Source organism: Rana temporaria, chromosome 3 (assembly GCF_905171775.1).
Source record: "Rana temporaria chromosome 3, aRanTem1.1, whole genome shotgun sequence".
In the NCBI taxonomy this organism is placed as follows: Eukaryota; Metazoa; Chordata; class Amphibia; order Anura; family Ranidae; genus Rana; species Rana temporaria.
Genome location: NC_053491.1, coordinates 185,977,256 through 185,996,347, shown reverse-complemented (window position 1 = coordinate 185,996,347; position 19,092 = coordinate 185,977,256). Strand labels below are relative to the sequence as shown.

The 19,092-nt window shown below is 43.0% G+C and overlaps 1 protein-coding gene across 5 annotated transcripts in view; it reads right to left on the bottom strand.

Annotated features, from left to right (window-relative positions):
- OSBPL8 (oxysterol binding protein like 8) overlaps positions 1 to 19,092 on the bottom strand; it is a 356,358-nt gene that overhangs the window by 104,550 nt on the left and 232,716 nt on the right. Inside the window, exon 1 of one of the 5 annotated variants that reach the window (XM_040343963.1) lies at positions 3,138 to 3,599. The exons of 2 other annotated variants lie outside the window; for them this stretch is intronic. The gene's annotated coding sequence lies outside the window, so the exon portion shown is untranslated. Of the gene's footprint in view, positions 1 to 3,137; positions 3,600 to 19,092 lie in introns of those variants that run through there. 2 more of the 5 variants (XM_040343962.1, XM_040343964.1) reach the window with 2 other exon arrangements.

Genomic DNA, 19,092 nt, shown 5'->3' with positions numbered 1-19,092 from the left:
GTGATATATGCAAAAATACCTGTTGATCCTGCCAGAAAACGTCCTGTTCTGCATTCCCATTAGTTATACTGTTCCTATCTATCTCTATAAGGACCAAAAGAACCCTCCCACCCTCTTATGGTAGGGAGAAGGAGAGGGGTATGTGTTTGTAGTCCTGTCCAAAGCATACTATATGGTATTGCATACTATGGCCCGGATTCACAGACACTGGCGCATATTTATGCCGCCGTAGCGTATCTCCTTTACGCTACGCCGACGCAGCGCAGAGAGGCAAGCACTTAATTCACAAAGCACTTCCTCCAAAATCTGCGCTGGGTTTCTCAGGCGTAAGTGGAGGTGGGTGTGAGCCATTCTAATGAGGCGTGACCCCATGCAAATGATGGGCCGAGCTCCAAACAGATACGTATCGCCAACTGCGCATGCTCCGTCCCGTGGGCGCATCTCAGTGCGCATGCTCACAATCACGTCGGAACAACTGCATAAGATACGCCGGATCACTGCCTAAGGCGTGAACGTAACCTACGCCCAGCCCTATTCACATACAGCGTAAACTACGTAAAATACGCCGGCTTGTGTTCCCTGGTGCGGCCCTTTGCATGGATGCTGCTGAGTTACACCTCCTTTATGGGGCATAACTTTACGCCATACGTACAACTTACGCGCACCAGTTGTAGCCTGCGTCAGGCACAAGTACGATCGTGAATCGGCGTGTCTCCCTCATTTGCATATTTGAATAGAAAATCAATGGGAGCGCCACATGCGTCCAGCGTAAATATGCACCCACTCTACGCCGGCAAGATACGTCGGTGGAATGAAGCCTGTTTTTATGCGTATCTTAGTTTTGTGGGCACGGCGCACAGATACGACGGCGCATATTTGCACTTACCGGCGTATCTCGAGATACGTCAGCGCAAGTGCTTCGTGAATCCGGGCCTATGTGTTTTTTCAGCCCTTTTGCGCTAACCCTTTGGGCAACTTCTGCTAATTTTGTCTGATGGTTAGCATTGATTCGGAGCATGCGCGTTTGTACTTTGGATTTTTCCCCCGACGGACTTCTGTACAACGATCGGATAATCCGTCACCACATATTTGTTGTTGGAAAAATTGAAAGCGAGTTATCCCACATTTGTTGCCAGAAATTCCGACAACAATTGTCCAATGGAGCATACAAACGGTCGGATTATCCGACAACATCCTGTCATCACACAATTCCCAACGGAAAGTCTGACGGTGTGTATGGGCCACACAGCTCCTCCATAACTACAGCAACGGCCAGGGCAGGACTTAGGGTGGTGGGGGCCCCCTTGTTGAGCGGGGGGGCCACCGATTGGAGCTGACCAAAGTTGTTGCGCGGTGAGGGGGGCGCCGATCGGAGTTGTTGAGCAGGGGGGGGTCGCCGTTTGATCAAAGTTGTTGAGGGGGCACCGCCGATCGTAGTTGTTGAGCGGGGGGTGAAGGGGACTTCTTACCTCTACCCAGTCAAGCCCAATGGTAAGTCCGGCCCTGGCAACGGCAGGATCAAAAGGCAAAAATTAAGAGATAAGAAAAATGAAAAATGCAGCAACCAGATTTAAGAACTGGTAAGCTGGAATCTAGGAAGATTTGTCCTTGTGTATAGGTAGGCTTTAACAAAGCAATGGAATAACCGATGATGTGCAGAGTGCAGTCAGTCAACCATTCGGCTTTCACCCTTCATTACTGTAATAATGCTGAGTGATTGCTGACAGGTTGCTATGGTTTACAGCACTATTCCTAAATTAGCCGAATAATGTTGATCTCAGCTAAGTATGCATTGTCTCTTTTTTCCATCAAGCCTATCAAGACTGGTCATCGCCTCCCATTACATCTGACTGATTTGACTAGCAATCACTCCTTTTAAAAAGGATTTGCATGATTTGACTACCTCGCCTATCTGATCTGTACAGAGGATGAAATGTGAATTTATGTGCAAATACGATCGATCAACAGTCCAATCTCTGTTTACCTTAACTAAACAAGTGGATAGATATTGACCATTTTCTTCCTTCCAGTAACGTACTTAAAGTTTATTTACAATCGTTACCTGGAAAAAGTCATTTCGGTGAACTGATTATTGCTACCTTGTTAAGGGCAATAATGAGCGTTCTCAGGATAGGGAATTTGTGTATATGATGGTGCTTAGGTATACACTAGGGCTTTGAGAAATCCCAGCTCATGGCAGACTGTATTCCCACTTCCCAGAAGCCTGTTCTTTCCCTTGTGTGCGGCCAACATCCCCACCCCGTGCCATGACTTATCTTTGCTGGAACCTCTGGACTGCTTTATGGTGCAAGGATTTCTCTGTTGGACCATTTTCTATAAAGCTGTAGAACCTGGTAGAGTACAACGTTAACCCAGACAACTCATGGGCTAGGGGAAAAGGTGACCGCGTCTAAAATGTTATTAAAATTAGCATCCAAATCTGTACACACAGTATGCACCATATATATGATGAAGAAAAAAACTGACAGCTAAATAGTGTGCGAGACATGTCAAAAGCCCGGACATCACCTGATGAATACAGAGAAGTCCAAGCTGTGGGGGAGAAAGGGACAAACAGGCAGACAGCTGGCCACATTACGTTGGCTAGTACATATTCAACACATGAACATAATAAGATTGCTAATCTGCACATCATCACCTCTTTATAGGGCATCAAGTCTCCTAGTTTTAGGACAGCACAACTTTTCTTTAGCAATCTGGTGCCCAGAATTATTCAATGTCCCGGACACCTCTGGACCGGTGAACCTCCTAGATGGGTTCCTTTCTGATCACAACACAACGGACAGGTCATTACTGGTATAAGAATAGAGGTTTTGTGAAGCTGGATTTTTCTTAGCGTAGTCCTATGGCAGGATGTGCCATGGACTGAGTAATAGGGAGGAATTCTTTAAAGGGAAACTTATGGGATGTGACAGCTGATGAGTGACAGCTCTGCTACCCTATATCTTAGATGTGTGTCTCCCCTGTACATGGCTAATGGAAGTTAGCTCACCACAAACTAGTCTACTATACATACAACACAGTCTAGTAAAATCACTGCAGTCTGCTCTTGCACGCAGCACGCACACATACACACACACTGTTGCATGAATCAACAAGCTGCTTTGGCTACATACTCGCCTTTTGTTGTCAGTGATTTTGACTCAAGGGCACCAGAAGTCCAAAAGGAAAAGGGTGCTCATATTGCAGGGTTAGAATTGTTCTTGTGTTCCAGAAGCTGCGATCCCTGTGAAGAATTTTCCCCCGCTCACCTTCTAATCCTAAAGCCTGAGCATGCTTCCACACAGAGCCATTACATGGAGGGAAGTGCGAGCTCTGGGTCTCTGCGATTATGCTGGAGAGACTACTCTTCAGGCACTCAGATCCCTCCTCAGCTCCTCCCAGCCAAGAGACGTGGACTTCTTCCCCGATCACATTTCCTTCCTAATGATATAGGCAGTACACACTGAGGTCGCTGCCTTGCCTGGATGTCTGCTAGGTCAGGTGCAACCCTGCACAGGCTGCATTCCTAATCATTTCTATTTGAATGTATACAAAGACAGCCTATTAGTCAGCCTCAACTTCACTAGAGAGCAGGTGCAAGGTCACAGCTTTCTAATTTACTGGGCAGAATCTTATAGCCGCGCTCTCACTTGATATCAGCAAACGGATAAAACCCTTAAACCTAGTTTTCCAGGATATACGCCCAGAACGATATGTTTGTACAGACCGCAATGTGTGCCTAAAGATATTACTTACTAGGATAAAAACTCAGGATAAAGACTGGGCAATTCATAAAAAGGGAGATAGAAACTTATTGGAAAGATGTCTCTAATTAGTACAACAAATGGTGCAACTTGCAACAACGTATGATTGTTATTATACAGGATTTACATGGCACCAACAGTTTGCGCCGCAATATACAATATAAAGGGAGACAATACAGCAACATGAATTTGTTGCACAATTGTCTCATAAGTCTGTTAATACTATTGCACAAATTACACAATTGCACATGCGACACAATTTACTTCAACATAAAAACTGTCTTATAGCTGGATTCAGGTATGCGGGCGCATCCTTGCGGCGGCGTAGCATATCGTATTTACACTACGCCGCCGTAAGTTAGCAAGGCAAGTACTGTATTCACAAAGTACTTGCCTGCCAAGTTACGGCGGCGTAGCGTAAATGGGGCCGGCGTAAGCGCGCCTAATTCAAATGAGGATGTGGGGGGCGTGTTTTATGTATATGAAGTGTGACCCGACGTGATTGACGTTTTTTAAGAACGGCGCATGCGCCGTCCGTGTACATATCCCAGTGTGCATTGCGGCTAAGTACGCCGCACATATTGGTTTCGACGTGGACGTAAATTACGTCCAGCCCTATTCACGGACGACTGACGCAAACAACGTAAAATTTTCAAATTTAGACGCGGGAACGACGGCCATACTTAACATTACTAGTCCAGCTATTTGATGGAATAACTATACGCCTGAAAATGCCTTACGTAAACGGCGTATCTGTACTGCGTCGGTGATTTACATATTCTACGCCGAACGCAATGGAAGCGCCACCTAGCGGCCAGCCTAAAAATTACACTTTAAGATACGACGGTGTAAGACACTTACGCCGCTCGTATCTTAGCCTAATTTAAAGCGTATCTGGTTTCCAGAATACACTTAAATTTGCGTTGGCGCAGATTCAGACTTCTACTGATACGCCGGCCTAAGTCTTTCGGAATCTGCCTATTAGTTCACATCTATGCGGGTCCAAGGACTGTGCATAAATCGCACCCTTACACACACCAAAAACATGTTGCCGTTAGCAGATGTGAAGTGGGTGCCAATAATTCTTAACCACTTCCTGCCTGGCCACATACAAATAAATGATGAGGTGGGAGCTTCCTTGTTTTGAGAGGATGTACCAGTACATCCTCCCATTCTCACCACTCGTGTGCAGCCTCTGAAGGTGCAAATCGGTGCGATCCAAAGGACACAGCGGATCACAAATCGGGGTACAGGGCAAATGTTATTGGCTCGGTACCATGTAATTGCTGTGATCAATCACAGCACCCCCTTTACAATACAAACTTCTTTACAATAAAGCTCCCCCTTTACCTTCAGTGTCCCCAGTCCCCAGAGCTTTTTTTCTCAGAAAACTGGTGCAGGAACTCACCACGACCCCGTTCAGATTTCAAAAACAGTAGGAGGGTCTTAAAGGGGCATTAAATACCAGGATTGCATTACATACAGAGTGCAGAGTTCAGGGGGGGTTACACACAGAGTGCAGAGCTGTCCCTTGTAAACACAGGAACCGGACTTCTGTGTTTACAAGTTATTGTGGTGAGCAGGCACCGAAGGGTCTGAGCCAGAGGTGGTGGAACTGAGTTCCCCCAAGTTCCCCCTGAAAAAAAAGCCCTGCCAGTCCCCCTTCACTTCATAACCCCACCTCCAAAAATCACAAACCTCCCCCCTTTACATCAGTGTCCTCAGCCCCTACCTCACAGTTCTTCCCACATTAGTGTCCTTCTCTTCACAGAAGAACCCTCACTTTACATCACAGCCCCCCCCCCCCCGCCTTCTTGCACCCCAGTCTCCTTTACAGCCTCCTCTTCGTATCACAGTCCCCTTCACAGCACCCCCTTTCATTGGACCCAAGTGCCTTTCACAGCCCCCCCCTTTCCTTGCATCTCCATCCCCTTAACCCCCCTTTTTTGCATCACAGTCACCTTCATAGGCCCCCCTTTCTTATATACCAGTCCCTGCACAGGTCCCCCTTTCTTGTATACCCATGCCTCTCACAACCCCCCCTTTTGCATTTCAGTCTCCTTCACAGCCCCCTTTCTTGTATACCAGTGCCCTTCACAGCCCCCCCTTTCTCATATACCAGTGCCCTTCATAGCCCCCCTTTCTCATATACCAGTCCCTTCACAGCCCCCTTTCTTGTATACCAGTGCCCTTCACAGACCCCCCCCCCCTTATTCTCATATACCAGTCCCTTCACAGCCTCCCCTCTCACAAGGCAGCCCCTTCACAGCTGCCCCCTTTCTTGTATACCAGTCCCTTCATGCCCCCCCCCTCTCATATAGCAGTCCCTTCACAACCCCCATTCTTGTATACCCCCTCCCTTACATTCCATTTCCCCTTTCCATTCGTTCCTTATAGCGACGAAACCGGTACGGTGACCGTTCCAACGTACCTCCGCTGCATTCTATAACTTTTGAATCACTCCTTACACCTGTCCAAAGGTGGGAGTTTGCTGCTATACTGTTTTTTTGCATTTTTTCATTTGTGATTGATTTTTCTGGTGTGCTGGTTTTTTCATCACGTGTGGCTGTGTTAGCCTCTTTTATGATTTTATTTTGCATTTCCTTCACGTATTGTGAATTTTGAAATTTTTACACTATTAAATATAATAGTTTTACACCATGAGGAGCACCTCTATTTTTTCTTCTTCCGCATGTGTTTTGAGCCATTGCTGACAGTGAGACGTCTGGCATAATATCTTTGAATAACCAAGTCATCTTTGAACATACAAGTGACAACTTCAGGATCCAGACAATCGGTCTGTACAAGCCTTGATGACCCTCCCACCGTATGGTGAGTAGAGGGTCCAACTGCTCTGGTAAGAGTACCCACTCATTTTATTTATCGAGATTATCTCTGAAAAGTTGTCTGGTTGAGGATATCTGCTCTATTTCACAATTGGAACAAGTTCTAGATACACCTACTTCACATCACTCACAAGGACTTGTTGTGTGTGTGCCAGTCTTATAGGCACTTTTGATTTGTCAACACGGGACTTATTTTGCAGGACTTTGTCCACTATTATTGTTTGATTTAAACCATTATTGTTTATTTTGGGTTAAGGAATTGCAATATTCTGAATTTTCAAGCAAGTTGCAGGAGTGTTATGTAAGCTCAGGACTGTATTTGTTAATGCATTATCGTTCTGGTGAAAAGGAACTGTTTCCTCCATCCACTCATAGCTTTGTTGGTTAACAGCTGATGCATTCACTCACCACTTAATTGTCCTCACTAGTGTGCACCCTTTTGGGACATTTACACTAGAGGCCTTTTTATAGGAAGGGCTTTAAGTCCCAGAAAATTGGACTAAATAATATGACCTGGTGCCCACACTAAGCACTTGGTACAATTATTTACTCATCATTGTATACATATTTACCTCACATGGTTATACACTTTACACAATTTTCCAAAGCTGATGAAAGATTATCCAACACTGGGTCGTTTTTCTTTCTTTTTTTGGTATTTTAGAGATCCTTTTTTAAGGGTTCTTTTTCTCATTTATTGGGCGCTACATTTTTATTCACATACCCTTCCAATCATAGCCTGTCTCAAATGTTTCCAATTCCCCCCTTGCACCTCAGTTGGGGGGGGGGGGGGTGTCTGGATAGGGGCAGGACTGGCCATCTTTCTTTGTTGGTGGACAGGTGATCGGTTGCTGGGTCCTGGCACGCCATGTCTTTTGCCTGCCAGTGAGGGACGGAAGTGATCACACCTTTTTGAAAGGCCCCAGAGGCTGCAACACCTAAGCAAGAGGAACCACTAACCAAACACTGCCATAAAGACCAAGGAACTCTTCAAACAAGTAAGGGACAATGTTGTTGAGAAGTACAAGTCAGGGTTAGGTTATAAAAAACATATCCAAATCTTTGATGATCCCTAGGAGCACCATCAAATCCATCATAACTAAACGGCAAGAACATGGCACAACAGCAAACCTGCCAAGAGACGGCCGCACACCAAAACTCACAGACCGGGCAAGGAGGGCATTAATCAGAGAGGCAGCACAGACCTAAGGTAACCCTGGAGGAGATGCAGAGTTCCACAGCAGAGACTGGAGTATCTGTACATAGGACAACAATAAGCCATACGCTCCATAGAGTTGGGCTTTATGGCAGAGTGGCCAGAAGAAAGCCATTACTTTCAGCAAAATAGCAAGTTTTGAGTTTGTGAAAAGGCACGTGGGAGACTCCCAAAATGTATGGAGGAAGGTGCTCTGGTCAGACTAAAATTTTACTTTTTGGCCATCAAAGAAAAACACTATGACTAGCAGAAACCGAACACATTACATCAACCAAAAAAAAACAACATCCCCACAGTGAAACATGGTGGTGACAGCATCATGCTTGCTGGGACTGGGAAACTGGTCAGAGTTGAGGGAAAGATGGATGGTGCTAAATACAGGGATATTCTTGAGCAAAACCTGTACCCCTCTGTGTGTGATTTGAGACTGGGGTGGAGGTTTACCTTCCAGCAGGACAATGACCCCAAACACACTGCTAAAGCAACACTTGAGTGGTCTAATGGGAAACATGTAAATGTGTTGGAATGGCCTAGTCAAAGCCTAGACCTCAATCCAATAGAAAAATCTGTGGTCAGATATTGTTGTTCACAAGCGCAAACCATCCAACTTGAAGGAACTGGAGCAATTTTGCAGGAGAAATAAGCAAAGATCCCAGTGGTAAGTGCATAGAGACTTATCCAAAGCCACTTGGAACTGTGATAGCCGCAAAAGGTTGCTCTACAAAGTATTGACTTGTTCTGTTTTTTTGTCCTATTTGTTGTTTGCGTCACAATAAAAAAAAAAAAAAAATCTTCAAAGTTGTGGGCATGTTCTGTAAAGTAAATGATGCAAATCCTCAAATAATCCATGTTAATTGCAGGCTGTGCGGTAACAACACACGAAAAACGCCAAGGGGTGATGAATACTTTTGCAAGGCACTGTACCTTCCCTGACCATTACAATACATTGTTTTCTATGTAGTGCTGGTTGATCTTTGTGATACACATGATGCAATGTCTGGTACTCAATCAGTCCCAACACTGAAAAAGTTTAGGAGTAGTAAAATGTGTTTTGGAGTGAATTTCTAAGTATGCCCAAGCCGTGTTTAACCTCTTGACCACCGCCCCATGTCAAAAAGACGTCCTCTTTTTAAAGATGGATATCTCGGGAAGGGCAGCAGCTGCAGAAACAACCGAGATATCCATCTCTTCAGTGGGCGGTGGTGTACACGATAACGGCGGTCTCCGCAAGATCGCCGTTATCGGTGGCGGGAGAGGGCCCCCCCCCTCCCGCACCCTTCGCCGCTTACCGGAGCGATCGGGTCCGTTCAGCAGCTGACTGGGGTTGCGAGTGAGGGAAAAATGTCCTTCACCCGTCCCCATAGCTCTGCTGGGTGGAAGTGACGTCAAAAACGTCAGTCCCGCCCAGCGTCTTAAAGAAACATTTTTTTTTTTGTCATTTGAAAAAATGACAGTTTCAATTTTTTTTTCTTTTTTTTGCATTTAAGTCCAAGGCTCCATTCACACCTTGGCGACAAAACGCCCGACGCTCGTGCCGCTGGAGGGGAGAATTGCCATTGATGTCTATGGAGATGGTTCACATCTCAAACGCCGTACGCCTGTCGCCTGAAAACAAGTCCCGGACCCTTTTTTTCAGGCGGCATTGGCGTACGGCCATAGACATCAATGGCAATTCTATGTGAAAAAAAAAAAAAAGTAACCTAATCGCGGCAAAATACGCGGCGTTACAATGTGAATGGGGGCTAAATATAAGATCTGAGGTCTTTTTGACCCCAGATCTCATATTTAAGAGGACCTGTCATGCTTTTGTCTATTACAAGGGATGTTAACATTCCTTGTAATAGGAATAAAAGTGATCAATTTCAATTATTTTATTTTTTTTATTTCAGTGTAAAAAATTATTAACTAAATAAAAATAAATACGGCGGTGAATAAATACCAGACGGCGGTGAAGAAGAAGCCCCCCCGTGCTAAAAGAGCTAAAGAAAACAGGGGGGGGGGCCCCGGAGCAGACTAATAAATTATTTAAAAAACCCTGTGTCGTGTTTTTATTTACTTTTTCACTTTGCCTCCAGGTGAATGGGTAGGGGCCAGGTAGCGTGCTTTGTATACGGGTCTGGTATTGATTGTGGGGGGACCCCCACGTCGGTTTTTCGGCGTAGGGGGGGGTCTCCTTACAACCCATACCAGACCCAAGGGCCTGGTATGCTCCTGGGGGGGGGAACCCATGTCGTTTTTTTATTTAAAATCTGGCGTGGAGTTCTCCCACTCAGGATGCATACCAAATTCCGCAGCCAGAATTGGCGGGAATCCAAGTCGGATCTCCCGTCTCTTCTATGACGCGCTCGCTGGAATGTGCTTCGTCTATTCCAGCGAGTGCGAGATGTCGGCACCATGTAGCCAAGAATCAGCGCAATGCTGTCGTGCTAGAAACACATTCTCGGCAACATGTACTGTATGATATCATTGTAATTGGGAGAAGTAGCAGAAAGTGTTTTGGGGTGTAATTCTAAGTATGCCTATGATGTGTATTAGAAATATCTTATTGACAACTTTGTGTAAAAAAAATACATTTTCATGTTCTTTCCGCATTTACCAAAAGCTTGTGGTAAAAATGACAACTAGAAATCCACCATGGCTCCAACTATATACCTTGGACTGTCTACTTTGCAAAAAAAGGGTGATTTGGGGGGTATTTATACTGTCCTGGCATTTTAGGGTCTCAAGAGCTGAGACAGGCCATCAGAACATCAGGACTGACCAATTTTCAAATATCTATACACCATAGTTTGTAGACTGACTATCTCACAGACTAAATAATATACACGGATTTGAGTTATTTTTGCCAAGGATAAGTAGCAGAATACATTTTGAGCTAAATTCATGAGGAAAGATTATTTGCAAAATTTTATAACAGAAAATAGGAAAAACATTTTTTTTTTCCAAAATGGATAGTCTTTTTTCCCCTTTATATAACAACAAATTTAATTACCAGTGGTGACTAAATACCACCAAAAGAAAGCTCTGATTAAAAAAAAAACGATATAAAATAAATTTGGGTACAGTGTTGCAAGAGAGTGAGTAATTGTCATGCAAACTGTGACAGTGCTGAAATCTGAAAAATTACATGGGCAGATAGGGGAGTTAATAGTTTGGTCTTGAATTTTTTAATGGCACCGCCAGACACTGGAAAGCACAGCACATTTTCCTGTGCTGGGAATCACGAAGCCCTATGTGGTTTCCCTTTGGTTGCAATTTTACAAAAAGGTGCAAGGACCCCTTCCCTGTCTTTTCTGAAGGTACAACATCCCATGCAAATGGATAGACTGCTATGCCAGTGCAAACGCGACCGCAGGGAAACTGCAATATAGTGTGAACCTAGCCTTATTAGCCCCCACTTTCTATATTATAGATATGACTGTATTTCGTTATGAATTGCAATAATGGAGAAAGAGTAAAAGAGTCCCAAATAAAGCCCTAGATTAATTTCAATTTATTTCACGAATCAGCGCCACCAATTAAAATGTCACACAAGTTTCATTTATCTGGCGCAAGGCTTCTGACTATATCCACATCACCAGAAATGTGTTGCAAATGCTATATCGAAACATCTATCCCTGGAACATGTAAAGAGCATTGTAGATACCCATTGGAAATCTGCCTCCCTTCCATGCAACAAAGGGTGGTATTTGCAACAGATTTGTGTAACTGTAAGGTTTATATAAATATATTGCAGAACTGTTCATGACAACACAATGCTTACTTCAACATTTACCTCCCCTTTTCTCAACACTGATATGGTGGTTTATGTTAATAAAATTTATGGCAGCCATAGTGGCAGAATGTAAAACTGTCGCACATAAGAACTACCTTAATGTGTTGCATGTGTTGAAAATGGCAATAAAATTGCTTTCATGGCGCAGGACTTTCTAATACAGCTAGAATATCCAAAAAGCAGAGCAAATGCTTTAATAAATCACGTCCACTATTTACACACGTGACACAATTTACTTTACCATAAAAAAAAAAAAAAAAGAAAGTCTCATTTGCCTCACCTTACCTTATCAGCGATATTGTGTTTTTCCCTTTATGAATTTGTCCCAACAGGAGATAGAGTGTCAGAAATAAGAGCTACATGAATTTGTTGCACACAACAGAACCAACAATGAAAATGTTGCACAGGTTTCATAAATTTGGTACAAGTGTTCGTACTACATCCACACTGCCAGAAATGTATCGCAAATACCTTATAGAATCCCCCTACAATACATGTTTCCTACATATTACATTTTACACTTCCACTGCTTTATTTTATCATTTATAAAAACAATAAAAAAAAAAAGGAAATATAAAATACACACAGTATGCTTATTGGGTACAAGGCAACTGGAAAAAAATATATTGACTGGCATTCTCACACACTAAAACGCAAAGGAGGTATATGAAAAAAAATCAGATGTTATACAAAAAGGTACATACTACAAAAAAGGTACATACTACAAAAAAGGTACATACTACTATCACAGGCCAAATACATATGGGCCATCCTACCATGTTAGAAATCCACAGGCAGAGAGAGGCACAACACTAGAACTGGTGTCAGTAGTAGACACCTTTCTGCTGTGGTGGGCAGCCCCAAGTGCGGCTCTCACTTTACTTTCTCAGAGCAGCTCTAAACTAAACTCATCCAGAGCCATGTGTATAAAATGGCAGTGATTGATTCTCCACCAGAGTAAGTTTGGTGAAAGTTACATGCTCTGCTTAAGGCCGGGTTCACACTACTCCGACATGGAAGTTGGACGACTTCTGCTCTGACTTTGGCCTACGACTTCATGTCCAACTTTCATGCGATTTCAATGAACGGCATCCGACAATACCAGGCCCTTTGAGTTTGGTATGAATCTTGAGGGCGGGCCCCCCACCCTATGTCAATAAGCATGAGGTATATTGTACCCCTGTTCATTCACCCCAAAAAAGTTTCAAAAACAAATAAAACCAGTACACAGGTTTTTAACAAAGCCCTTAATTAAAGTAGTTCCAACGTGTCATCTCCCTTTGATTTCTTCTCCCTCCAGTTCTCCTCTCTACAGTGATATCTACCGCCAGTTCTTTTCTCTCTGCCGTCTTCTTTCTCCAGTTATTCTCCCAACCCTAGCTCACACTGTAGTGTTCGCTCCAGCATGTGCCATTACTTATAGCCAATGTCTTCTTCTGGTTCTTCTCGCTGCACTGATGTCTTCTTCTGCGGGTTCTTCCTCCAGTTCTTTTCTCTCCGCTGTCTTTTTCCTCTGCTGGTTCTTCCTCCAGTTCTTCTCCCAACCCTAGCTCCGACCGTAGTGTTAGCGGCACTCCAGCCTTTGCCATTACTTATATAGCCATGAGGCTTGGCCATCCAGTGGCATCATGCAGAGGCCTCGTCCCTTGTGACATCACAGCCGAGGCATGATGGTGTGGTGACGTCACAAGAAGTGGGGCCTCCAGATGATGTCTCCGGATCGCCATGCCCCATGGCTATATAAAGTAATGGCACATGCCAGAGCCAACACTACAGCAGAAGCTAGCGTCAGGAGAAGAACCGGAGGAAGAACCAGCAGAGAAAAAAAAGACAGCGGAGAGAAAATAACTGGAGGAAGAACCAGCGGAAGACGACACCAGTGCAGCGAGAACTGGAGAAATAACCAGAGGAAGAAGACATTATTGTAGCGGGAAGAACAGGGAGGATGAAGACATTACCAGAGGGAGAAGAAATCTGTGGAAGAAGACACGTTGGCACTACTTTAATAAAGGACTTTGTCAAAAACCTGTGCACTGGTTTTATTTTTTATACTTTTTTGGGTGAATGAGTAGGGGTACAATGTACCCCTACTCACATAGAGTGGGGGCTGGGATATGGGGGCCCCCTTGTTAAAAGGGGCTTCCAGATTCCGATAAGCTCCCCCACAGACCCCCACAACCACCGCCCAGGGTTGTCAGGAAGAGTCCCTTGTCCCCATCAACATAGTGACAAATGCTTTGGGGTGGGGGGGCACAGAGTCCTGGTATGGTCCTGGTATGGTCCGGGGGGGCACTCACTTGTCCCCCCCCCGCCCTTTTCTGACCTGCCGGGCTGCATGCTCAGATAAGGGTCTGGTATGGCTCTTGGGGGGGGGGGGCTTTTGGATTTTTCTTCTTATTCTTCTATATTCTTGTATACCGTATTTAACCCCTTGCTAGCAATAGGTTTGTGCTACACTGGATGTTTTTAGTAGATTAATTATGGTACTTAAACGGCAGACAACTAATTGCTAAAAGTAGCAATTTATTGCTAAAAAGATGGGACAAAAAGTGACTATATGCTACATTGACAGCATACTGTATAATAGCGATCAACCTCACATGGTTTCAAAATGCTCCAAACACGTGCAACTGATTGCTCTCGTGTAGCTTACTACCCAGGGAGCCATATGTTTCATCTGTTTAGTAATCAGGTAGCTTAGCCTTAAACCCCAACTCCAGGCTTTGGGCTTCCCCTCCTCCCCAATGCGCTTCCATCCCCCCCCAAAGGTTCCACGGGCAGAATTTTATACTTTCTTTATTCACCTTTTCACATTTTTTTGTAGGCCAGTCATGTGATGTTACAGGGTCCTCGTTACTCTCTGTACCATTACATAGTAAATGCAGGGCACCATGGCTACGTCCCCTAGGGGGGCAGGCCATAGTCACTCTGCACTCACAGCATGTCCTCAATCTTTTGCGGTGTCATTCAATCCAGAACACATTTTCTGGTGAATAGAGATTACTGTGGAGAATAGCTCTGTATTAAGGTGCAAATATTGCAGTTTTATTTTTTAGTTTTTTTACACCTAATGGGGGATATAAAATCAAATTGTTTGCAGCTAGACTTTAAAGCAATAGCTTTTCTGCACTTCTGAATTCAGAAGAGATAGGGGTAGTACTCTTAAGCAATCCACTACTTTGAACAAAGCATAGTAGCCTAGATCTGAACTTGCTTAGGGAGGCTACTGCTTTGCTGCTACAGTCCAATCACAGACTGGGAAAGGAGCAATGATTTAGGAACATTAGCATCCAGTTTTCTTCTAGGAGTTGCCCATCAGATGGGGTACTCATTTTTAGGCTTTCAACGGTGGGGGTTGATGTTTAATTGTGCATATAAAACAGTGCTTTCACAGCAAGGCAGGAAATATTTTGATATAACCAAGATTTTGATACAATTTAAACTTTGATTTGGGCATTTATTTATAAAAACACTAAATATAAAATCAGACAACTACTACTACGAACAATAAATATTCAATGTAATAATAATGTAGAAGGTGAAAAGATATCCTCATTGATGTAGCTCAGATTTAAACTCACACAGTAACGTGGACAAAAGTGTTCAAACATAATGACCATACTAATGCTTGCCTACACAAGAACAAATTGCTCTTTACTTGGACGCATTTCCTGTATATTTGCTTTTTGTTTAGTTCTTAAAGTACGAAAATGATTACAGCCATTTCATAATCCTGTCAAATATTGAATGTGTTTCACATGCCTAATTCTGTTTCCATGGATACCATGAAGACAAGCAAAGGCAGAACCTGGGAAAATGTGAGAATTACATAAACCCCTATGTTAATTCACTGAAAACTCGAGCAGAATAGCACTTTACAGTGTGAATAAGCTGATTATATCCCATGTTCTTCATATTCATATAAGTACCAAACTCAGAATGGAAAACAAGTTTAAGCCATTTGTTTACTAAGATGTTGATCAATACTGTGTGATAAAGAATTCAAGTGGTTGTAAGCCACAGACATAAAATATGTACAAAGAATATCCCGTTATAGTGTGTAAATATAGTGTATATTTCTGTCTGCTGCCCCTTTCCTCTGATTATGAGTCACTCCTGACACCAAGAGAAAAATGGTGACAGAGGAGGGAGCTTCAGCTGATTGACAGCCTCTGCTCTGTCCTTGTGTGCTGTGCGGAGGTGGATGTGGCCCTTCCCTCCAATCAATTACAGCTTTCTCCTCGCTGAGCTCTTCAGTGTGAATTCAGCTCAACACCCCCTTTTTTTCTGAACTCTCAGACAAGCTATACATTTTCAGCACTTTGAATAGACGTAGAGAAGACTGTAGATAACCAGTACAACTTATGTAGGAGGATTTGTTTCAGCTCTCTTCATCACCTGAGGCCAGTCACTTTACTGGGTATATGCATGCACAAGTTTATAACCACTTCTCAAAAAACTACCCTGTGAAGAATAGAAAACTTTTTCCAACAACATAGCATTTTTAGGGTATCCAGTTATTTGTGTTGCATTTACAAACTTTACTATTCCAGCAAAGTAATACTCTCAGTAAAATAATATGGGCTTCTATAATATAGGCACATTTGAAGGAAACCTTTACTGTTAGAAACATGAAGTCTGCCATTACCTATTTCTTCTTCTGCGAATGCTGTTTACTCTATTGTTTCAAACATTTTAGTCAATAACCCAGAACGTGTTTGCAAAAAAAGAACTTCTGGGCCAACTTTCCTGATATGCATATACACAGATCAGTAACTTAGAAAATATTAAAGTGAACGTGAACTCAGAAAGTGAAGATATGCGCTATAGGAAACATTTAAAAAATAAAGTATGGCCAAAGCTTTTTTGGCAATACTCTTCTAGGAGTGCAACTATATGTGCATATATTATTTATTTTGAAACGTAATCTTTTCCAGTAACCATAACTAAACTTGCCCTCAATCTCTATGTAGCATCTAAACTTGCAACATAAATCAAAAGAATAAGCATGGGGTTGCAACCTTTAATGGGGAATTTAGAAGAGTGTACTGGCCTCAACATTTTGGTATATCCATGAACAAGCCTGAGCTTGTACCCAACCTACAACAGCAACCCAAAACCACAGGGAAAATGAACCTTATCATAGCAATAAAAACTATCTTATCATGGTGATAAACTAGAGTGATACTATCCAGTTGAAAGTGACATGTGATTACAGTTTTGGCACCCAATTACAATTACTAAATGAGTGACCAGGACGCATTCTTTTCAGCCAGATGATCACTTATTTAAAAATCAATAACTTCTTTCCACAATTTATATTGTACCAAACTATTTTCAGAGAAAAGAATAGCAAAACTATTGCAAACCACCTGGCTTTCTGACCTCAGTGTGAAATGGAAATCCACCCCTCTACATTGCAACATATTGTACTCTTTCACCGGACTCCAACAGTGTCCCTACCAGGTATACTTTCATTGCAACTAAAAGACAGCCTAATATAATTGCTGCCTAGATAAATCACTACACGGCAGCCAGTATTGGGTCCTTATTTTACTGGACCACTTAGCAGTCACCTCATAATTATTACACTCTTGAAATAAATTTCCCATAAACAAGACTGGTAAGTTTTTTTCACAAGTGAAGCCCTTAGGCATATATTCAGTTTGTACAATACAAGAGGAAAGGAAACGATAATAAAAGGCAAATAATAAAGTTAGCCGACATGACACATTGCATAACTCAAACTATTTACTTCACTGATCACACAATAATTATATTTTCCATCTACAGGCAGATGCCAAAAAGAATGGCACTTAGCAGAAGAAATGCAGCTCTCATCAGTGGAAGGCAGAACTGTTGCCATAAACCAACGGTACTTAAACTATGTGGCAACACAAATTGAGTCACACACTTCTTTGGCCAGCTATGCGCGTGCAAAGTCTCTCCCTAAACCCCCGTTGCCCATTTACTCAAAGCAGAAGCACTGTTCAATAGTTTCACACCTCCCCAGTTTATGGCAGTGTCTATTGTATGGTGTATTGGCAGGGCAGAGTGTGCCGCAGCAGCTGATTTTATGAAAAACCATTTGTTTTGATGAGCTGCAGCCAAAGATTAAGGGCGAGACAGAGAGAGCCTGGGAGGAGCATGTGGGAGGTACAAATCAAGTAATTTGCTCATTCTCCACTGACCACCCCATTACACTGGTGATCACTTAAGCAGTGCCACCCCTAACATTGGTGCCACTTCTGCACTGAACTTGTAAGGGTGAACTTTCCTACTGACACCAACGTCAGAAGACACTTACCCTCCGACACCAGCATAAGGTGGCACTTCCCTGATGACACCAATGTTTGGGGGCACTTTGTTACTAACCCCAGTGTAGAATGGCCCTTTTCCACCAACACCAATGTCATGGGGAACTTCTTCACGGACACCATTGTAAGATGGCCCTTCTCCACTGAAATCAATGTCTGCATGCTGTGAGACTTTTGTGGCACTGTATTTAAACCATATTTTGTCGATAGACGATTTTTTCAGCAGGGTGCATGGTGTACTGCTTCATTGTTTCCCTTAAAGAGCCCAGGGGTGCCCTTTGAGTCTTTCCCAATTCAATTTGATTACGTAACCTAATTTGTCCAAACGTGAAATTGCAAAATGACAACACAGACATGTATTTGGAACAATGCATGTGCAAGGCAAGGGGTGGAAGGAATTACACAGTCAAGGCTCTTGTATTCCAGTACGGTAACCATTTTCTTATTTAAGTCTTCAGATTAATAAGTTTAAGAGTCCCTGCCATAAACTGATACAAGGAGGTTAAAAGCAAATATCATGAAATATGTGAAACGTATAAAATCCCTTTATCAATAAATGATGCATTTCTACACACACACACAACCCAAGCCATGTGCTATCAAATAAGAACTGTGGAATAAAATGCAGAATTGTATAATAACATAAGGGGAACTGTTCGAAAACAGGTACACTGAAAAACCTTGTACAAAAGCATTATTGGGGAACTAAATAGTAGCAATGCCAAGCCAACTACACAAAACAAATTCAGTGCTTATATACTCTAAGGGGAACCCATGAGAACAATACAGCAGCTGCTATTGTTGACTTGTTTTTAAAGGTGCAGGCTCTAGGGTCTGTCATTTTGATCTTGGATTCTCCTCTTAACTGATTAAAACGGAGAAAAAAAAACAAAAAAAAAAAGAATTAAAAAAAAAACAGAAGCTCAAACTTTAACAGACTGCACTGGCTGTATGTTTGTTCCAGGTCGCTGACTCTCTAGGCAATGAAGGCAAGATTAGGAAGAGAGCAATGAAGCCTACACATTTCTAAAGTAGTAAGCATTGGTAGCTCCCATATTTCAATCCTCGGGGTCTCTCTAGTTTTCAAGCAGTGGTGCATGTACCCCAGGGGCTTCTAAAACCAATTTTTGAATGGGATGAAATACCTACTGAATTCTTAAACACTGTTAGT